Here is a 23,043-nt window from a genome sequence, read left to right as displayed (position 1 = left end):
CTTGAAAGACTTCCATTCCGTGTGCCATCTAGACCGACAAGACAAAATCTTCTGTTTTACACTGAAAACGCGTCAACAAACTATTTTAAACAATCTACATTACCTAGAATATGCGACCAATGTAACAAAATATTTACCGAAGCTGATATTTTTTGTGACAATGTATGTAAATTTAGGTAAAAAATTATAGAAATTTTGAGAGAAGCAGATATTTAACTTTATTATTATTATAAACATATTTTTTCGTTTCGTTTCTTTTACATTTATTATATTGAACATAATTTAAATTATTGTATTAAGTGTAAACAAATTTTTTGGTGTGTGCATGAGTTTCTTACACTAATATACAAAGAAATTGGCAATATATGTGTACATACTGTTTGTTAACCTAATAAAATAAATAAATTACATCTAGTAAAATAAATAAAACGTTAAAAGTTTATAAAAACATTGCCTTTTGACCTGTCTTACTTAGATATTGTCTTTGCGGTATTATAACATTTTACCACATTTAAAAACGGCACCATAATATTCCTGCGTAATGTTTTTAACTATATTAAAATATTTTAAACGGAGTCTCCGTGTGCATATTTAAGCCGTGAAAAATGACACAACGGTATAAATAATAACAAAAGTACCTGCTGTAACGGGTTCAGAACCATTTTATTTAATAAACAGGCACTCAAGATTACTGGCACGCTGGGTTATAAACACGGATTAGTGGTTATTATCATAATTTGTCATATTAATATTAGTCGTAAAGTTTGAAACGGTCCGGTCCGGTGAAGCCGTAAAAGGGAATATAGATAAACGGGAGGGCCGAAAGCAGCTCGTGAAATTTATCGAATCGAGTGTCAACAAAAATCGAGAATAATACGCCACCTGTTGCGCGCCCCAAGGTTAGAAAGGCCCCGAACTCACCACCGAGTATTATGGCGACAACGTGAGGAGTATACTAACTATCGACTACGAGTCATAAAACAAAACACAAGACACCACCGAGACAAAACGAAATAAAGACATCAAAGGGAAATTATGATAATCAGCACGAATGGTGTAGCTACAAAACACGGAGAAATGTATCTGTGTAGTATTACACACGTGTATTTATCTATTGTGTTGAAAGTCGGTAAAACTTAACAGCTCGATTCAATATTACTTCATACGTACTTATTTTTTTACACGTGTATTCACACGCGTGGCAGTCGTTGGTTGTTGGCACTGCCAGTAGGCAGTACACATAATATAACCTGTCGCATGTCGGTGCGTGATCGGGTGAATGATTTTTTTCTTTACAAATATTACAATTTATTATTTGGCATTGTACTTTCCTACGAGTGAGATTGGACGTGTCAATACATAAAAGGTGTCCCTTCCCCAGTAAATAACCCAATATCGCGGTGCTGTTTAACATGACATGGACAGGTAGTTACGGTATAATTGTAAGTTTCAAAATACAATGCACAATGAAAGTAAATGAAACGAAAACTTATATAACAATAATAATAATAACATTTTTATTCTAGTTCGATTAAATATTGTGTAGATTTTATTTTTACCGAATCGATCGACGATACCAATAGGAAAATACGTTTTCGTTTCTTTTCTCTTTTTGCTTTGAGATTTCGAGTTTAGGATTGAAATAAACTGATCAGGAGCAATCCTACTCAGCTGAACATTTGTTTACAAATTATTTTGTCTATTAAGGAATATTCAAACTCATAAAAAATAATGTATATATTTAAATGCACCATCGCGTCGTTGCAGTCCGTATATTATTTATTACAAATTTTTTCGTTCTTGTTATTTACTGAAAGGCCGTTTGCACGACTCGACCATTGTCCACGCGTAAACAGCAATTTGTAGGGCAAAACATTGTTCCGAGACATTGTCGCGGAGATAGACGGGCGGGCTATCTCCTCGGAACAATGATTACCCCACCACCGCGCGCGGCCGCATTTTGCATGTGTGAATACGCACGGACAGGACCTTGTGACAATAGAGATTTGCTCAACGCGTGCGCGTCGCTCCCGCGTATTTTTTCTGCCGAAAATGGAGACAGAAAAAAATATTTTTATTATTCAGTTCGTTCTTGAACTATTCCAATTGATATAAAAAAACAGTATTTTTCGTGAACTCGCCTTCGTGAAAACTTCGTGAAAACGCCATCGGGTATTCATTTTCGCAGCGCGCGCGTGTGAACTGGGGCCGAATTGATCACGTGTAAACGATACTTAAATGTTTAAGATTTATTTCAACAGAGAGGGAAAACATTTTTGAGAAGGGGAATATGGAAGTCTAGGCATTTACAGGGCTTATGACCTGTCATTGGTGAATGTTTCACAGTGTGTAAAGTGGCCACTTAAACCAGCCAAGAAGGGGAATATGGAAGTCTAGGCATTTACAGGGCTTATGACCTGTCATTGGCTGGTTTAAGTGGCCACTTTACACACTGTGTAACATTCACCAATGACAGGTCATAAGCCCTGTAAAAGAATAAACTTCCATACTTCCCTTCTCAAAAATATTTTCCCTCTCAGTTGAAATAAATTTAAATATGAACAACTCCCTAGGGAGGAAATCCAGCCAGTCTGCAAGCATTTGGAGATACTCAAACATTGTTGGTACTTAAATGTTTCAATTTCGGTGCCATTTTCAACTAGCCGTAAACAACTGTGCAAGAAAATGGGAATCAATTTGTGGCTGAGCGGGATTTGAAACTCTGACGTTTGATCTGCGGGTCCAAGACACTACCGCGGGACCACAAACTAGCTACACAACACCTATACAGCAGTTTAACAGCACGAATAAATTCCTCCATACTAGTTTTGACTCTTCGTAATTCCAGCCCTTGGCAATTTATTATATTTAATTTACCTAAAGAATTAAGGTATTTTTAAAATAATGCTTATTGCTTCCCTGTTATAAAGACTAAAATCTTACTGGGTTGATTGTTTGAAGCAAAGGGAAGGAAAGATTTCAAAAGAAATTAGTAGAAAAAATCTCCCGACACAACATTAAGATATATTTTTAGAAAATAGTATCGAAAAAAAGGAATGAAATTATGATTTAATATTTGAAATAATGCAATTCTATATTAACAACTGCGAAAATAATCACTTAGTTATAACTCAAATGAAAAAGATACACCATACAATCTAAAATAGACATTAAGGTATACTCCACAATAATTTATGCAAAAGTATATTGAGTCACTATTTAGGAGTCATTAAAAAGGAAATAAATAAAGATTAGTGGATGCGATCAAAAATTTCCATCGAGTTGTCGTTTTATTCGCCCAGGCGATGAAATACATTGAAACCACTATTAAACACATCAATTATAAAAGTAATGAGGGGGGTAGGGTGGTGCAATGAAAGGAGGGGAATTATGCAGTCGTAATATGTGACTTAGCTGCACCAGAAAATAGAAAGGTTAGAGCGTGTAGAGGAAAAAGGGTAAGATCAAAGAATAGGGAAATATCACTTTAAAAAAAAAACATTTTTGAAGTAATAAGGGTCTATGAAATACTATCCAGTAAAAAAAAAAAATTTTGTTACATATTAGTAGCATAAAAAACATTTTTCATTTGTAATTTTGGATTCCCGCAAAAACGGCCATTTCATTGGCCGCGCCCCTCATAAGTCACGATTCATGTTCATTTTTAACTTTGTTCCAAACCATTAAAATTTTTATGGAACATCATCACGAATCTTGACGTCACAACTATCAATGCCGGACATGTCGCGTTTTTCTAAATATAAATTAAAAGTTATTTTTGAAAACCTTTCTTCACAATATACATATTGATTTTGGAAATACAATTAATTATTCTTAATCCATTTCATATATTTATATCGGTATTCGCAGTACGTGATATTTCCCAATTGACAGTAAAAAATGAACTATTTTTATCCGAACAAAATTTATCTCGTTTTAAAGGTCTATTTTACAGTTTGCTAACCGGTGTGTTATTCCAATGGATATTTCAAACCATCACACCGTTTCCCCGAGGTAGGCAGGGATGATAGAACTCACTCTGTAGTTGCATACAGGCCTCGCTTTCTCTACATTCATACATCTTCTCATGCACGCGGGCAGGTTATTCCGACTCTTCTTATCGGATTTGATCGTGCCATGTCTTTCTCGGTCTTCCTCGTTTTCTGCATCCATTAACACTCACATCGTAAATGTTTTGATCCGATTCAATTTGTTTATAACTCAAGACGACCCGTAAGTTTAATTGGACAGCATGATAAAAACATCAAACGTTGTTTTGACTTTACAGATGTAAAAAGCATTGCGAAAAATCTCATGCCTTAAAAGCGATTCTTTTGATAAATTTTATTAAAAATTTGCTTATATTACAGTTAAAATAACGAAATACGCAGTAAAGTTTTTTGCACTGAAAACATTGTTTTTAAAAAGAAATAGTTTGAAGTAATATTCCTTTTGGTTCGTTGGCGAGGCATTATGCACTTTATTACCGAGTATAAATAAGTTTTGTGTGTGTGAAGGTGCGAGGCAGTAGGAGTGTGTTGGTGAGGACCGTGGTAAGTGGTGGGGGTGGAGGCGGAGCTATGACTCAGAGGACTACAAACAAACCTGTATTGAGGGCTGCCAGCTAACTGATTATACTGATTGAGGACAACACTGTCAGCCATTACATATGTTCGTATCCAAGAGAACGGTAAGTATTAAATTCATACAAAGGGAAAACTACGTTTCAATCTAAATTTAAACCTTTTTTGTTTAACTGTGGAGAATATTGGAATCACTTCTTCGCGAAGTTGTTCGAGAAAAGTCGGAGAGGTTGACGAAGGCAGAGAGATGGACACGAATGGTTACGAGCATTGCCAATGCAAATTTAAAAAATATCGTTTTAAATATCTACATGTATAGATTGTAGTGTGTTGCTTGCTTGCCTTAGATCGGTGTATCCTAGTGTGAGAAATGTGGCCGACTGAAAAGCTGTTTTTCCCAGTCTTCAAATTAAATGTACATCACAATCGTCTTTCGAAGACGGACGGTTGCCATATATATGTATCCTAGTAAAGTTAGCCAGAAGATGCTTTGCAAATACAAGTACAGCAATTTTCACAGAAATGTAAAAAAATAATGAATATACTTGGTAGATGTCATTGCAAATATTTTAAATCCTACTATTTCGGGATCGATACTTACTACGTGCACTATTGCAAAAAGTTGGTTTCAAACAAAATTAAATAATATTATGTCTCGCAACCATTAAATTAATGTACATTCATCACCGGTATTCCGAAAGCTATTCATAATTATATTTACATAAATTAAACCAGTAGAGCTGTTCAAACATTTTCAATTTGAGATTAAAAATAATATACCACCAACATCATCGATTGAAATTAAACTCGAATTTCAGCCCTGAAATTAATTTCAGGATTTTTGTGGATCACAAACAATGTACCCAAGGGGGAATCCTTTCATTGGTAGATTTTTACATTCACAGTTTAAGTATCTAAAGAAGATAGAAACATGATTTATGCGCTAACGATTTTGTAAACAGGATCAATAAATAAATATGTCTTATCTATAATTACACATTACGCTATCGGAAAATTGATCAATTAAACGAGTAAGCTGCAGTTTAAAGCACGTTTATTTATACAGTACCCGTAAAAAAGTGGGTGACAGTGAGAAATAAGAAAAGGTACAAGTTGTTTAATAATTATAAAAATATAACTTTTTACTTCTAGAACTTCTGAAGACATCATCAATTTTTTTAAATTATTGATAAATTAGTTTTAATTTTGCTACAGGGTTTAACTTTTCATAAATTTTAAAATTGTTACTAAAGGTGAAAAAGACATTTATTGAGAAGAAAACATTGTTGCACACGTTTTAAGGGAACCGGGTAAATAATGATTTATAAACGCTGTGCTGTTATCGACGTAATTACGATTTATGTATTGATTATTTTTTTATCATAACTCATCCTGCATTTTAAAATTTCTAAAAATAAATTAATGGAACTTTTTATTAAAAAAGTACAAGACAAGAAAAAAAACATTTTTTTTAAATCTGTTAATGAAGATGTTAGATTTATATTTACAAAACATTAAATAGTTTATTCGCAAATTAAGATTTAAAAAAAAAAAGTTTTAACTAGATATTTAAAAAGCCATCACCTTGATATAGACCGAAGTACCGCTGTGCCAAATCCATCAATTCTATAATTTCTTGTTTAAAAATAATTATTGTGAACGCGTCTATCTTTAAAAAAATACCGTTAGATTTTTTTGGAAGCAACAATGACCCGAATTGCGCCTTTCGCAAGGGTCGCTGAAGGTAATAAAAGTCCGTTCGCCCAGGCAATCGGGAGCCTATTGTTCTTGCCGAGAAGGTACCCCAAGAACCAGCCACATGTCAATACTTGTGAAGCTCAGGACACTTTTAAAAACGCGAATAATAATAGTTTAAAATAATATTTATATTTTGAAATCCAAATCACTTTATTTCCATGAATAACATATTTATATTTTACATGAAAATTATAACAGCAACCATCACGCCGTTTCCCCGTGAAAGTAGGTAGAGAGGATGGAACGCCACGTCACTCTATCTCATCATATAGACTTCGCTTCTTCTACCTTCATACCTATTCTCGTGCACGCTCGCCGATTATTCCGATTCTTATCATAAGTAAATTATAAGACTAGGTTAATTTAATATTTAAGTTTAGTAGAATAAGTTTTAAGAACACAATTTGGCGGGAAAGACGGAATTCGGCGGGAAAAGAAGACCGCCCCGACCGAAGCGTGCGCCCGCCAATGAGAGCGACGAGACCAACCGGGAAGGGGGGACGTCGAAAAGATGATAAAAACCGTGACGCCCGCTTCCCGGACTCTCTTCCTACGGAATCTCTTTCGACGGAGACTCTCTTCCTTGTTAGACTCTCTTCCACTTCAACTCTCTTCTACGGACTCTCTTCTACTGCGTCAGTTGACCTCAAGGGTCACGGGCGGGTGCCTTGCCATCCCCGTGGCCCAGTCAGCAGCCCAGTCAGCAACCCAGTCAGCAGCCCAGTCAGCAGCCACTAGAAAAGCCACCACGCTGGCTAACCAGCCCTGACGCCGTAGCCCCAACGCTGCCGCCTACGACGCAAACCACGCGCTCACGTCGCCGCACCACGGTGACGCAGCCCACGCGCCCACGCGCCAACGCGCCCACGCCGCTGCGCTCATGACGAGCCGCCCACGTCGTGCGTCCCTCCACGCACCCGACGTCACTTCTCATGCCCCGCCATGGGACAGGAAGCCACGCCGCCGCTCATGACGAGCCGTCCTCGCGGCACATCTCACCGCAGCTGGACGCCACCGTCCCAGCTACCCCTGTCGCCGCAGCCAGATGCTGCCTTCCCCTACGATGCACCACGCCGCCGCCCCCATCGCGTCCTGTGCCCACGCCGCACGCCAAGGACCCACGCCGCCTTCGCGTCACCACGCCGCGCGCCGCATCAGGGCGTAAGGTTAATTTTAAGTTTATTGTTTAAGTAGGTTAAGTCTAATTCTAAGCTAGGTTAGATATTGTTCATAATTTAATTTAATTACATTTAATTTCCATCGTTTATCTTATTTCCTTTCTTACCCCTCCACATTGACATAATTAAACTGAATGCAACTTTAATCTAATTGTTATTCTTTACGAATAACTGGCGCCCGACAAATCCAATGTCTCTAATCTCTCTTAATTAATAATGATTTTTTTTTATACCAATTTTTATTTAATTCTATATTTTTTTAATTTTTTTAATTTTCTTTTTCGAGGTTGTCAACCTCTTTTAAATAATATATTATTGTGATATATTTTATAACTCGGTAAATACTTTACGAACATGCATATACCTTAAATAAAATTAACATGCATAATATTATTATTACAAAATGTCGTACACATATTTGGAATGGTTTGTCAAATTTATATAGAGAATTAAGTTAATTATGTACATATGTCTCTTATCGAATGGTGCTAAATTTTACAAACATATACAATTTAACAATAAACACAATTTTTAAAAAGTAAGTCTCTAATCGGAATTTTATCTAAATTAATGTTCATTTTATAATGCAATCACGTATCAAATTTACTTCTGTATATAATATTTTTCCGAACACCTAATTAGATAGTTCAAATTCCACCAAATAAGGTAAATTCTAAATTTTATCGGCAATTTTAAAAGCGTTATTAAAATATTTTGTAGATTCCGTAAATATTCAAAAATGCCTACCTCTATATCCGCAAATGAATATAGAGCCATGTTTTTAATAAACTGTGTACGTAATAACAATTTTCGTTGTATTGATCTAGCATTAACTTCACTTCGAAATAATATGGATAATGTATTATCTCTCTACTGTCATCTACGATGCACTCAAGCTATTCTTCTTTTTGACTGTTTAGACATTTAGAGGAACTTAACTAAACGTTGAACCCTTAAAATGTGAAAATAAATCCACGTGCTGCTATGAAATATGTATACCACCAAGAAGGCGAATTCATGTTTTTAGATAAATATTCATAATAATGGTTGTACTGTATTTACGAAAGCTCCATTAAACACGGCAACATCGCTTACAGGTTACCTTCGGGTCCTGGTCTCCTGCTACACGTGGCGTGGGAGGAGAGGAAAGCATTGTTACTAATATTTACATCGTGCCCAATACACGAACATTCATAATTTAGCATTCTAAACAAACACCGAACACAATGTAAGTATTTAAAATGATTTTTAATATTAATTATATTTTAAGTACATATACAACATTTTATCATAAACTTAGTGACATAATTGATAGAGTAAAAAACCGCATTGAGCATTTTTTAAATAGTTTTCTTAGACAATGAGGAACTTCAGCCCTACGGGGAATTGGATACAAAAAATGTTTCTTGCGCGGGGTAAAAATTAGAGCATTAAATTGTATGGCAAAGTTTCTTGAAAATGTACGGAAAAAATAATAAAAAATATTTTGATAAAAACGCACTAGTTTGAATGACGTCACCGGTTATCTGAGAGCTATGGAAGATTTCCGGTCTGCTTGTCGCTTCTGGACCAATGGGAAGAACTGAATGAGAATAAGCGGAAATGAACCTCTGACGTTACACGCGGAGTCAACTCAGAAATACAAAATTTCAAAAAATCGTAGCGCTTATAATACGATATATAAAAAATTATTAAAAAAATATAGTTTTTTACTTAGTTTAATAGTCTATTAACAAACAATTTTTTTTTTTTAAAAACCACTGAACTTTCTCATTAGATTTTTAAAATTATGTTACGTTTTCAGGTCAAACTGAGTCTGCTAGTTTTCATAAAATTCAAAATCTCGCAACTCGGCGTCGTATCATAACGGATAAGAGCTTTCTTTATAAATTTGTAAATAATCTAATTGAAAGCCCATAAATTGTCGGAATCATTTCGTATCAAGTTTATGTCCATAGAACTCGCCATAGCGTACTTTTGGACATTCCGCGGTAACATATTGATTATTACATTCACTCTTCTTAGTATAGGTACAGGCTATCTAAAATTATAGTTTTAATAATATTGTAAACATGACAGTTTTAACAAGTTCATTTAGGTCATCTTAAATATACCCTGTATCTACCCAATTTTATCACAAAGTACTAGTACTTCTAATAATTTATAGATTTTTTTAATTATATATAAATAAAAATGTACATGGAAACAGAGGGCGGGGAGAGGATTATATATCAAATCAAGTAATCGGCACGCTATATATATATAAGTATTTCTTTTGATTGTTATGGCTACTTCTCTTTCTATAACCATCAAAGTGAAGAAGTTAATTGTTCTTTTTTATTTTATAAATTTTAATAGACTCAAAATAAGCCAATTAAAAAAATATGTATTTTTGTAAATCGTATAATCAGCGTTAAGTTTTGTAATTTTCAAATTACTCTGCCTGTGACGTCACAAGTTCTAGTCAGTGAGTTCTACTTATTGGTGAGTTGGCTTCCCGGAAACTGGAAATCTATCCTAACTCTATTGTTAGTTGATTCTTGTGACATTGTTCAAAGAAGTAAATTTTTATTAATTTTTTCATAGATTTTCGAGAAACTTAGTCGTTAAATTAAATGGTATAATTTTTTACCGCTTGTAAGAAAACAATTTTTAAAATCCAATTTTTATAATACTGAACTTCCTAATAACTGAGAAATCTGTCATTGGTTTTATTTTTTTAAAATGTTATCTTTATACCTTGTTTTTTGTCAAATGCAGTATTGTCTTTACAGTAAATATATTTAAAAAATCTATAATTAAAGTAACAATAATTAAGAAATTTATTTAATTACATTGATATAGGGACATTTAAATATGTATAACAGTAATAAATTAAGAGAAAAAAAATATGATTTTTAGTTGAATAACTATAGCTTGTATAAAATTAATAACTCTATCACAATTTCACTTCTTAATAGCATAATCTATGCTGAGTGAAAAGATATCGGATGTAAACACAGGCGTTCACTTAAAATGCATTGAAGTATAAAAACAACATTTCGTTGTAAATGAATAGCAAGATTTTGTATTTTTATAACGGATAAATCATGATTTTGCCAATCTGGCTCACGGCCAAATCATTTCTCTCGTCTGCTGCAGGGTGAACAGAATAAATGTCAACACGAGATACGGTCGTTTCTAAAATATTCATGTTGATTTTATTTTTACTCTATAAAAATATTGCAGGGATTGTTTAAAATTCGCAGTCGAAATATTAGATATAAATTGAAGACGTTGTTTAGTATTATTAATTTAAATATCATAACATAAAAGTCCATTAAAATGATTTAGAAAACTCAACAGGTAAAAAGCGACTCACACATTGCATATTGTATTAAATTCGTATCGCCCTATGGCGGAGATAGGGGGTTTTAAGAATAGACGACTCGTATTACAAATATTTCGGGTACACTACGCTATACACATATTGGATTGGAATATGGATTGTGAGGCGTAATTATTGGTAAAATCGAAACCAGTAGGCATTTAAATTACACTAAATCAACAATAATTCTGTCATTCCAAATAAAGTTATGATATTGTGTTCATTGATATATTGTGTTTATTGATATTGTGTACCTGGTTTAAAAATGTTTATTCAAAAAAGTTTTAACAATTTTTTAAATGTTTTTATACGGGAACACAATTTCATAATTTTATATTGAACGTTTCTACATTTCTAATGCAGCAAGATACTCGTGTAAAGAGGGAGTTCATTATGCAATTATTTCTATTATACACTTTTATGTAATATTTATACGAGTATATTTCATTACAAAAAATATTAATACAGCATGGAAATTACGATGGGTTAATCATATGACTTTTTAATTTGGATTTCAATAATGTTATATTTTTAATACTTTTTATTTCTAAAGGTAATCGATTAAAACTCCCCTTTTCCGAGAAGGAATAGTGATTTTTTGCTGGACTAGCGTTGCGCGTATTTATTTATTTGTTCATTTACAATTTATGTATCATTTATTTTATATTAATAGTAATGTACACTCAAATCATAGGAAAATGTTTGTTTTCGTAAATTTTATAAAAAATAAAGGAATAGTGATTTTTCGCTGGACTAATGTTGCACGTATTTATTTATTTGTTTGCTCTTTTACAATGTATGTATGTCTATTTTAACATTAATGATAATCCACACTGAAAGCATAAGAAAAACTTTTCTTTTGTAAATTCTGTAAAAATGTACGCTTTTCTCTTTAAAATTTTGTATTACCTTTACGTAATTGATTAAAGGTTTATTTTACTGTGTTAGCACAAAATTCTTTAAATACTAAATAAGATGGATACACTTTTGGTTTTTCAATTATAATTTTAATAATAACAGTGCAAGTCATGTCTTAAATCAATCTACAACGTAACCGATAAACAACATAAACCTTAAAAATTGAAGGTATTTTTTTTTAAATACTTTTTTTTATTTTCAACATTACGATACATTGAACACTTGAAAACATTTTAATTTAAAATAACGAAAATCCTACCAAGCCACTTTTTGTGGCTTGTTATAAAATATTTAACGACAAATGTAAATGATGATTAAAACATTATTTCACATAGTCAGTTCACAGATGGGGCTCATCAGTAAGTTTTTAAATGTTATGCTTATGTGATCGTATATAATCATTAGAATGAAAATAAGCGTTAACTTTGGATGATTCATTATTATTCATTTCAGCGAGATACAAGTCGCGAAATTACACGTTAGGCATATTAGCGATGATGTAGACAGGGACTTGTACGTATGTACACATAATATATTATCATATTCCGTTATACATGAGTAGAAAATATGATATAACGTGGTAAGTAAAGTTGATGGTTTAATTTGCAGGTAAGTCGTAGCGGCGCCTCGGACCGGAAATGCATAAAGGTAAGGTTCTGTCGAACAATTGAATGGGATAATATTTGGCCAAGTACTTGGATAGTATGGCGCTTGGCGGCAGACTATATTCATTCAACTCTCGGCTTTGTTGTGACGACTTGGCAGACATTATTATTATCCTTATCGCTATATTAGGTACATGTTAGAGCAAGAGTATCCAGTTTCAAAAGCTTTTCTGACATCGATAGAAGAACAAAGATACTTAATTAAGCGCCCCTAGGTAAAAAAAAATCAGCTTTATGTGTAAACAAAAGCTAAGAATTTAAAGTTACTCCAATATACAATGATTTGAGATTTTTAAAGAGTTATTTTTTTAAACATTGTTAGCGAGTATTTCGTGGCTAATCTACGCCGAAAAGCGAGAAAATTTTTAACATTTATACTTTAAATAAGAGAAACAAATAAAATAAGGAAGTGTAAACAAATATAAACTAACATGGGGTTTGAGGCATTTATAACATCTTAAATGAAAAAAAAACGTTTTAAACAAAAAAGTAATTGTCCTAAACACTGTTATTAATACATCAATCAAAAAAGGGTGTGGCCTTCCGCCCTTTGCGCTTTACAAGCAAAACTTTACACGAACATAGTAAATACGAATACATGATTACAAGAATACCTAATTTTATATAATTCTACATACATATGTATAGGCGTAAGAATATTATGTGATTGGATTTAAAACATCGTCATAGCGAAAATGTCTACATTCAAGCGATATTTTATCCCAAGTCCCTAATTCCAAACACAATAACCCTTGTAACAGAATTGGGCGTACTGAACAAACATATTAAAACGTCATGACTTGCTTTACAACATGTCACCAAAAAAGGAGGGGTGGTTCACACGGACAAAGCTTGTGCTCCATTTTACTTTCACTCCGAGCATCGTAAAGCTTTCCTAGAACGGTACAATAATGAACATAGCTGTAAAAGCTCCTTCTGGCGTATTTGGAATTCCTGTTGTGCAAAAAAAAACTCGTCGCTTTTGCCAATTCAGCGGTCACATGGACATAATAGAGCTTAGGATGGAATTCCTAGAAGATCTTCCGTTTCCGATTTTTGTTAGAAAACTAGACGCGACCTAATTGTGTTGACATTCGCGTGGGACTCGAGATGAACACGACTTTTCCAATATGTGCTTAGGTAACTGATACAAGATCCGCAAGATTAACGAAGTACCTACTCTGGCTCTGGGGTCTGAAGGCGGTGGGCGTCTCACTTCTATATTCATATTATGTACCTACTAAAAGAAATTGAAAGATATACAACTCTAACGGATGAATTTAAAGTTTCGTTGCCAATAAAAATAAAATTCATAGCGCTCGAGGTTCGCGGGAAATTGGCTTATAATTTATTAGAACCAACGAGATAATTTATAAACCTCGTATCGCTTATTTCGATCATTCATAGGTTAGTGATTTAGGAAAGAAATTTAGTTCCATCGATTAGTTACAGATATTAATAAAAAACGCGAAATAAAGGATATGGATTTGTGTGGACGAGAATAGTAAAAATATATTGAAAGGACAAAATATGTGACGCGACACGAGATCCCGGGCAAAAAGGTTGGTTATTTTTTAATGGATTAGGTTGCCGTTTTGCATATTATTGTAACCTCAAAGTAATAATTCTCTAGAGAAGCCCCTAAGCTCTATTGCATAGAACAAAAGCGTTCCAAATTTTTGGTTTGGTTTTTAGTTTAACAAAAAACGTGTAACGAACGATTTCGATTTGCGCCTTGCAATTCTCAACCCAAGTACTTACGGCCCGTTGTATTGTTGTACTCTGTAGCTGACATCGTGGTCAATACAGAATGGTTTTTCTCCGTATGGGCGATTCTATTAGGGTATAACTCTATTAGATTGTAACTGATATTCTCAGAAATAATTATGAAGTGTCAAATATTATAGGAGGCGCCTAAAACTATATTTCATTTTCAAATGAAAAACATGCACAAAAGTAACGACCTTACAAATTACAAAAAGGTATTGAATATTTTAATTAGAGTGCTATTTTTCTCTTCACCAACCATAATAATTGGTCAATATAAAATCATTTCAGGCATTTTTTGAGTAGGTATGTCCAAATCTGTGAAATCAACTAGACGAAGAAGTATAAAATTAAAAAGCACTTTCACGCGTCAAATCCCATTTCTGCTCCCATTCTCAAGCCTTTCAGTTCTTTTATACAGTTATCGATATATACGTTAAACAGCCATGGTGACACCACACAACCCTTTTTGACTCCTTTATGAATGTCAAACCACGATGTGTATGATCCATTTATCCTAACACGTGCTGTGCTGTCTTTGCACAGAGAAGCAATAGGCCTAGTCAGATTTCCACTCACTCCATACTTAGATCACACCTTCCATAATTTTTATCTTACAATTTTTTTTAAGCCACCAACAGGTTTATGAAAGCCCTAACAGATTGGCATAAATAAGTATATATTATATGATAACACTTAATCTAAACAATCTTAAAATCTATTTAAATTTACAAAGGTATAATTATGGCATAATCTATGCATACAATTACACATATGCATATATATATTTCAAAGAACAAACATGCTTAGAGCATAGACTATCGGACCATTTTTCTTATGCCGGTATTTTTCCGATATATTTTTTAAAATACAAAAATAAATATTTGCGTTTTTCTGATTTGCCCAAATATTTCAATTTTAGGGCCATTTTGAAGAAGTTGTAAATAACTCACTATTGGAAAATGGGTATCAAGTTGGGGTAGAGTGGGCTTCGAACCACGGACCTTTGAGCTGTGAGTCCAAGACATTAGCCATGGGACCACAGCCCGAATCGGATATTACAATTTCAGATATCGGTATTTTGATACTTTCTCTATATTTTTGGTAAATATTTAATAAATACTCAAAAATTATAATATTTTTTGCTTCACCGTAATCAGTTTCAGGCTGAAATCGTCGTGAAAGATGGAAATCCTCAAAGCATAAGTGTTTCAAAGTAAATCAAGAATAATTATTTGAATTTAATGAGAATTTTTGAAGTCTTCAACTTAAATTAAAGCTTAGGTAGGAACATGTATTTTAAACGCGACAGAGATATATTTAACCTAACAAACACAAACATTTCTTAAAATACACTATGCTATGTTTTTTAATAAATTCAACAAAAGATAAAATAAGCAAACAAACAATATGAAAATTAGGAACTTTTAAGCGAGTCTGTAAGCATTTAATAAAATCTAAAAAAAAGAAAATAGTAAGAGTGTTGTTGGCGGGTATGGCTTGTAGTAGTAATGTTAACAAACTAAAACGACTAGGAAGCTACTGTCGCTACTAACGCACGTGATGGAGTTTGGTTGAACCAAATCATCATTCTGATTTCTGATCGGTTGAATGAGCGGAATGACGTATGGCGTGACAAAGAAGCACGTTTGAAGTTTAAAACTTTAAAACCATACAATTTTTTTAAAATCTCATCGAATATCGAAACCCCGGTAATAGAGATGTCAATATCAATGTTTTCAATGTCGTGTTTTTGGTCCGATATTCTGGTTTTTCAATATTATCCAAAACCGGTATCTAAACATGCTTCGGATCAAGTGAAGCAATATTATTAATTCAAAGTACTTATCTATTTTTTTTCATTAACACGTACTTTTCGTACCATATCATATCTACTAAATTCGTGAACATATTTTTTTTAACTTGAGGACGGATGACTAAAACCTCAATATTATGAAAGCAAATACTTTTATTGCTGAAAAATTAAAAGATAAATTAGAAGTGCCATTTTCGGAAAGTACAATTCCAAGGGTACCGGTGCACTTAAATTAGCAATGATTTCATTACCATATAAATCACATACTTATTTTAATAAATAATAATATGGTCATATTGCCTATACATAAATATATACGTAAATTCGACCACTAACACGTATACGGAACCTTTTTATTAAATAACTTAAATATTATGTCAGAAACCAAATAACAGTAAATTTCCGGCAATGGTTGTTTAATGTTATATATTTACATGTAATATTCATGGGTTCGGTTTATGGTTTGACCCTTAAATCTCAATGGCGGGAGGACCAGGATCAACCAGGCACCTGTAGCAAATTAACAAAGGACTGAAACAGGTTTACCCTGGAGTGGGGCATGCAGGGAGGAGGGGAGAAGAGGCTGAGTCACGGAAGCTAAGCGAGATCTGATTTTGTATTATATCAATTCTGTTGATTATCATCACAAAACTATTACAGTGAATAATAAAAATAAAACGATTATATCATTTTTTTCGATGCTAAAAATGATTAAAATACAGCTTCTTAAAATTATGAATAAAAATTAAAGGTTAAATTATGTTAACATGTCAACCTCCCGGTCAGCCCATTTGCCTACCATGCAAGAGGTTCCGGGTTCAATTGCCGACTTGGTTGACATGCAATATTTATTTAAAACTGTGTTTTTACATTAGAATATTTTTTAGTCCCAGTACTGGCACCTGAAGTTAAAGACTGATCATCTTACCTTCACGTAAAAAATCCATCAATACACGCTGCGATTGGTGAACCAATGACGGGCCCTATGCACCATTAAAGGCGGAAATGGAATAAATAATAAGGGTTCTTGGCCTCATAGAGTAAGGGATACGTGTTTGTTTTTTTGCAATATGTATTTTTTACGAATAAATAAATAAATAAAATAAAATGAATTTAATTTATTACATTGGATCAGTTGCATAGAATGTTACAGTTTAACAATTGTAATGTTTTCGGTTGTATTTCATTTTTTTAAAAAGGCACCTTACTTCAGCAAAAACCTTGCAATTATCATACTTGAACTTATTTCGATGCAACTGGTAGAAAATGATACAAAATATCTGTTTTAATTAAATACGGGTAAATGATAAGAACATAAATATATTTTCCCCTATCTTCGATTGCTTTTTTTATTATTTATTTTATTATTTTCTTTTTTTCAGGAAACATACAGTGCAATTACAGAGTTTTAGTCTGAGAAGTTTCCATATTGCTAAAGGTATAAATTTATTATTTTTATTATTTCAAGTACAATAATATTATACGGTAAAAAAAACTATCATTGACTGCCTAAAAAGTAAAATCTAAATATATGTTTATTTGTATGAAAATTTAAAGTATCTTTGACGGTAACTTGTTATCGAACATGTTGAGAAAAAAAAACTGTATGCATATTCTATTTTTTATACAAAAAACTCAACTTAAGCTATAATTATTTATTTTGTAGATAAAATTGAAGATAACTGTTAGCTTCCCATTGTAAAATGGGCCCTGGAGCAAATAACAATCAGAATGTAACAATAGCAATTAAACGATTTTTACCAGAATCGCTGTCATTCTCGCAAAAAACACGTAAAAGAACTACTGCCTATTTGTTATTTGCAATAGACTGCAAGACAAAACAAAAAAAGATTACCTCAATCAAACCGCTAGTGACCAAAAACTTCAAAGCGAGAGTTGGAAAGCCAATAGGAAAAGGTTCCCCATCTATTTACGACGAAATCCAATCACCAACGGCTAGTATTGAGAGAACTGAGAGCGATGCATGAACAAAATAATTTAACGCAAATTGGAAATTCAATGATGTTTTAACATAAGTATTTTTATTTGATTTAAATTATTTATCGACAATTCTTGATGGAATTTCATTGTAATGGTGTAATAACTTATATTTACATATAAGTTATTAATTAAAAAATACTTAGTACACTTCCACTTATTTGTTTGACCAATTAGCGCGTATTTTTATTCTCCAGGCTGCGATTTTGAATGGTTTTCGACAAATTATTCGATTTACTCGAAATTTCTATACTGATAAACATTTAACATTTATATGGAATTTTATGTTTTTTGTCGGTAGATTACACTCCACAGAAATAATCCAATTTATGTATGGAAGATTCGAGTTGACTACATATATAAATCAGTTCAAGTCCTTATTGGTATCATATAGTTAAACGATACAAAATATACGTTAAATATGTGCGCTTATAATATGAGGATATGCGGTGAAGAGAATTTTGATGGATAGGTATTTAAACATTGTTTTTCTGTCACTCTCGCAAATGCCCCCCCCCCGATACTGTGCGGATAAGAAGACAACTGCACGCCGGACTAATTTTGCCTGACTAAAATCGTTTCTTCGACCTTTCACTGTCACATTTTTCTCACCCTGCAACTGAACCGATTTGGTATTTTTTTTAAAGGAAGGGTATCAGAATGAAATTTCCTGTGTCAGTACCGTTTCCGTTTTTCAAAATTATTGATTATATTTTTATACCGCACGTCCGAAGATGGCAGATAAAACTGGGCGCTTTTTAGTGTTTTTGGGTGGTCTTACGGGAATACGTTTGTATGGTATATATACCATTAGAAACAATTTTTCCAAAAAAAATGATAGAGACACGCCAATGGTAAATATCTACAGTTTGTAAAAAAAAACATCGCTCTAAAGCCATAATCCAAGGAGAAAATACGGGAGTATGAAGAAAAGCGAGACCGCGTTTCCTTTTAAATATCACACAGTGATGGGGACATGATTTGATTAACAAGTTCGCAGGTGTTCTCGCGTTTTGCACTCAACACAATGTTTCTCTATAAGTTAAATATTTAATTCCGTTACAAAAAGGAAGCAGAGAAGAACTAGTATTTGTTTATGGAAAAGCTACATATACGAGTATTATGCAAAAAAACAATTACCTATATATATTACCCACATGTAAACGACGATTCGTAAGTTTGAGTCATTTCGTACAATTAAGACACCAAAACGATCATCATCGTCTCCCTATTCCCTATTTCATTGGTAAATAAAATGCAGCGTATCGCCATCATCTTTTATGGGCGATTAGTTTTAAGCCTCAGGTGCCAGTCCAGGGACTATACAATATTGCAGTATAAAACCAAAATTTGAAACAAATTTTTATGTCGATCGTACCAGGAATCTAACCTGGGACCTAAAGCATAGTGGGTGAACGCGCCAAACACTTCACTACGAGGCGGAGTTATCGCCACTTGATTTCCTTTTTCAAGATTTTTACCGGAAAGTAGAAGCCTTCTATTTAACACACATAACTGTATTTTTTATCAGCCCAGACACGGATATGGAAAAATTATAGTAATCGTTCATAACTGAGACATTTCACAAGTCCATGGGTAACACATTACTTAACAGAAAAATATTTTAATCTTACCTAAATACACTGTGCCGAATGGAATAAATATTAACAGACTATTTATTTGGTAAACCATTGTTATAGGACACAACCTTGAAAATAAATAATTTTATATTTGCTACTTTTCAGCATGGTGGAACAAAGTATCTTAACGAATTCAATTGATTTATTTTCTACCGTAACACAAATGGTTAAGAAACTTGTCGGTCGGGTTAATCACTCGCAAGTTTTCAATTAGAATAAACCAAATAAAAAAAGAAAAGTAAATGGACGATTTGTGTCATTCCGAATTGTGTACAATTTAAAAGCGGACACTGAATACGCAGACCTACGAGCCTGCTTCGTAGCAGACCGCTCTTTGTCTTTGATAAAAAGTAACCGCGGCAAACGAAAAAGCGAATAATTTACGTTCACCATTCTGTGCTGTCATTTCTGAAAACATCCAAAGAGATAATATAGATCTCTATCTGGTATCTAGTGAGCTCCGCGACACGGAATCGGCAGCGGCGGCGCTTCCACTCACCTATGGAAGTTTAGGACTCGTATTGGCCTTTAGATTTCAATTTTCGATCAGCGTTTGTGATAAACTCGAGAGGTAGCTTCGCCAGGCTTTCGACTGTTACCGATTCGAGAAAGGAATTTCGAAGGTAAATATGCGAGGACTGGAATTTATAGATTGATTTCAAGATACAGAAGTAACTTTTTTACGATTTTCAATTTAAAGGTCAATGTGTACGACGAATTTAATAAATTACAACTGTTATTGATCACGAACATAAAACATAGATTACAGGATGATCTTAAAAGGCGATTAATCTACCGACATGAATGATATATCTCTTAAGATTATCCGAAAATTTAGTTGACTCCGGTACAACTTTTCACCTGGTATGAGTATTCCTACTTTATATTGATTTTTGAAAGATTCCAGAATATTTAATATACAGGTGACTGGAACTAAACCCGCCATAGCAAATTCGCACATAGAGAAGGTCATTTGCTAATTATTAGACCTTACTTTCCCTAGCTAAACTTTTATGGTTTAGGAGATATGTAATTTTTTATACTTTATTGAGATTTCTCCAAAATTTGACCTTAAAACATTCAGAACATATTTTTTTTCATTATTTCAGTATTTTTTTATTATTTGTTGGTAGTTACAAACATTTGTGATAAAAATATGTTAGAACTTCCCTCAAACTAGGGTTACAAAATAAGATAATACGCTTTAAAAGAAAAAAAAATACTTTAAAAAAACTTCACGATCAAATTCAACCAGAATTAAAATAAAAAACTACGATAATTCAATAATTATTTGTGTAATAATGATGTACTTTTGTAAAGTATTTGTGTAATAATGTTGTTTTTTTTAAAAGTAAGCAACTTTTAGAATACAAATTTAGTACCGTTAGAAAGGCGACAAACTAGAGAACTAAATTAGAGTAAAATAAATTATTGAAACACCGTAGTTTTTTTATATTTCAGGTTGAATTTGACCGTAAAGTTTTTTTTTTAAATCGTAATATCTCATTTTTAACCCTAGTTTGAGGGAAGTTCCTACGTATTTTAATTACAAATGTTTATGACTACCAACAAATAATAAAAATATACTAAAATAAATAAAATAAAATAAAATTCTGAATGCTTGAACGTAATTTTTTTTAAATCTCTATAAAGTATAAAAATTGACATATCTCCCAAACTATAAAACTTTAGTTAATGAAAAAAAAGCCAATAATTAGAAAATGACCTCTATGTGCGAATTTACTATGACGGGTTCAGCTCCAGTCAACCTGTATATATTTTGTTGAAAATAAGAAATATTATTATTTAAACTCAATTATATAAAAAAACAAAAAAAATAGTTTTGTGGAAAGTTTCGAATGATTTAAAATTGAATTATTTAAATAAATTAAAGTTATTTATTTAATGATGCCTATTAAACATAAAATTAGAATTAAAAACATTTGCCCAGAAAACCCTACTAGCGTACTAAACCTACATGCAGATTTTAGCAAATGAATGTTTGCCGATCATAAAAGTAGTTACATTTGTAGATAGGTACATTCTGATAACATCAATTATACTTATGCAAGCAGATAATAATGATTTGAGTCTAAAACATTAAATGAATTTCTAGAAGCGCAGTTGCACGTAATATAAACATGATTGAAAAGTTAATTAGTTATCAAAAATATATGCAGGTAGTAACAACATACCAATGTAGTTTTTTTTACATATTTACGTGTCGAAACATTAAGCCTTTTTAATAATAATTGTATTTTGTAGTGCATTATCATTTTCCTTATTTTGTGTACGCAATGCATTGTACAAACGCGTATATGTTAAACGTAATTTTACAACAAAGGTGGATAACACGTTAGAGAATGCAATATGGAACTCTAAGTATTTGCAAGGCTTATGTCTTATCTGTCAATGGCTGGTTTAAGTAGCCACTTTACACAATATGTAACATTCACCATTCTGCCTACGTTCGAACATCTGTGAGAATCAGTTGAATATATTCCACCAGAAGGAACGGCTTGTAACGGATAAATGGATTTGGTAGGTATTTGATGAATAGCGTTTAAAAACATCGCACTCATTACTTAAGTCATTAGTGGAACCTGACTTTTAAACATAGCCTTTTAACGGGTTTCTAAAAATAATGAATATATTTTTAAAAACTAGTAGTAAGTAAATACATTGTTTACGTATCCAGACGGGTGAAAAATACAGTTCTGTGTGTGATGTATAACAATAACAATAGACAAGTGCGTTTGACCGGGTGGCTACTCTCAGCTCCAATCCAGTAAAGGAAATCGAGTGGCGAAATTTCTGCCTCGTAATGTGGCGCATTTGCCTACCGCGCTTGACGTCCTGGGATGGATTCCTGATAGGATAGACGTGGAATATTGATTTTAAAGGTGTTTACACTTCAATATTACATTATTCCTGGTCTGGCCCCCTTAACGTAAGACTGATCGCCTTACCTTCAAGATACACTCAATAGGCGATGCAGTATACCAATACAGAGCCCTAGACACCACTGGGTACGAATAAGGAAATGATGGTGGAATACACGTTTTATTTTATTATTACATAAAATACTACTATATTAATAGAACTCTTACAGTAATTAAATTTATTTTATTTCCTTCGTAATTCAGAAAGCAGTTTCAACCACACTTACGATTAATACCTAATATTTATTTAGCTGAATGCAACAGGGTGTCATGCAACTGAAAATCAACCCAGTTCATTTTATTTTTTTAGTCAATCAATGATATAAAATCGTTCGAATAAAATACAACATATTATGCATGAATGAGATTGCATAAAAAATGTTAATAATTTTACCCGATTGGTGTTCGATT

General features: G+C 32.9%; 1 protein-coding gene and 1 long non-coding RNA gene across 5 annotated transcripts in view; one reads left to right on the top strand and one right to left on the bottom strand.

Annotated features, from left to right (window-relative positions):
- The window catches only part of sd (TEA domain transcription factor 1 homolog scalloped), a 128,579-nt gene that overhangs the window by 56,554 nt on the left and 48,982 nt on the right, over positions 1 to 23,043 (bottom strand). The gene's annotated exons all lie outside the window — the stretch shown is intronic.
- LOC148284913 (uncharacterized) lies at positions 5,625 to 17,082 on the top strand. Its single transcript, XR_015823450.1, has 3 exons — positions 5,625 to 5,689; positions 8,617 to 8,747; positions 16,940 to 17,082. It is a non-coding gene; the product is annotated as an uncharacterized LOC148284913 (long non-coding RNA).

Source organism: Micrasema longulum, unplaced genomic scaffold (assembly GCF_059751315.1).
Source record: "Micrasema longulum isolate JH-2025_06_02 unplaced genomic scaffold, ASM5975131v1 h1tg000076l, whole genome shotgun sequence".
Taxonomy (NCBI): Eukaryota; Metazoa; Arthropoda; class Insecta; order Trichoptera; family Brachycentridae; genus Micrasema; species Micrasema longulum.
Note: the sequence above shows the minus strand (reverse complement) of the source record. Positions and strands in the feature narration are given on the sequence as shown.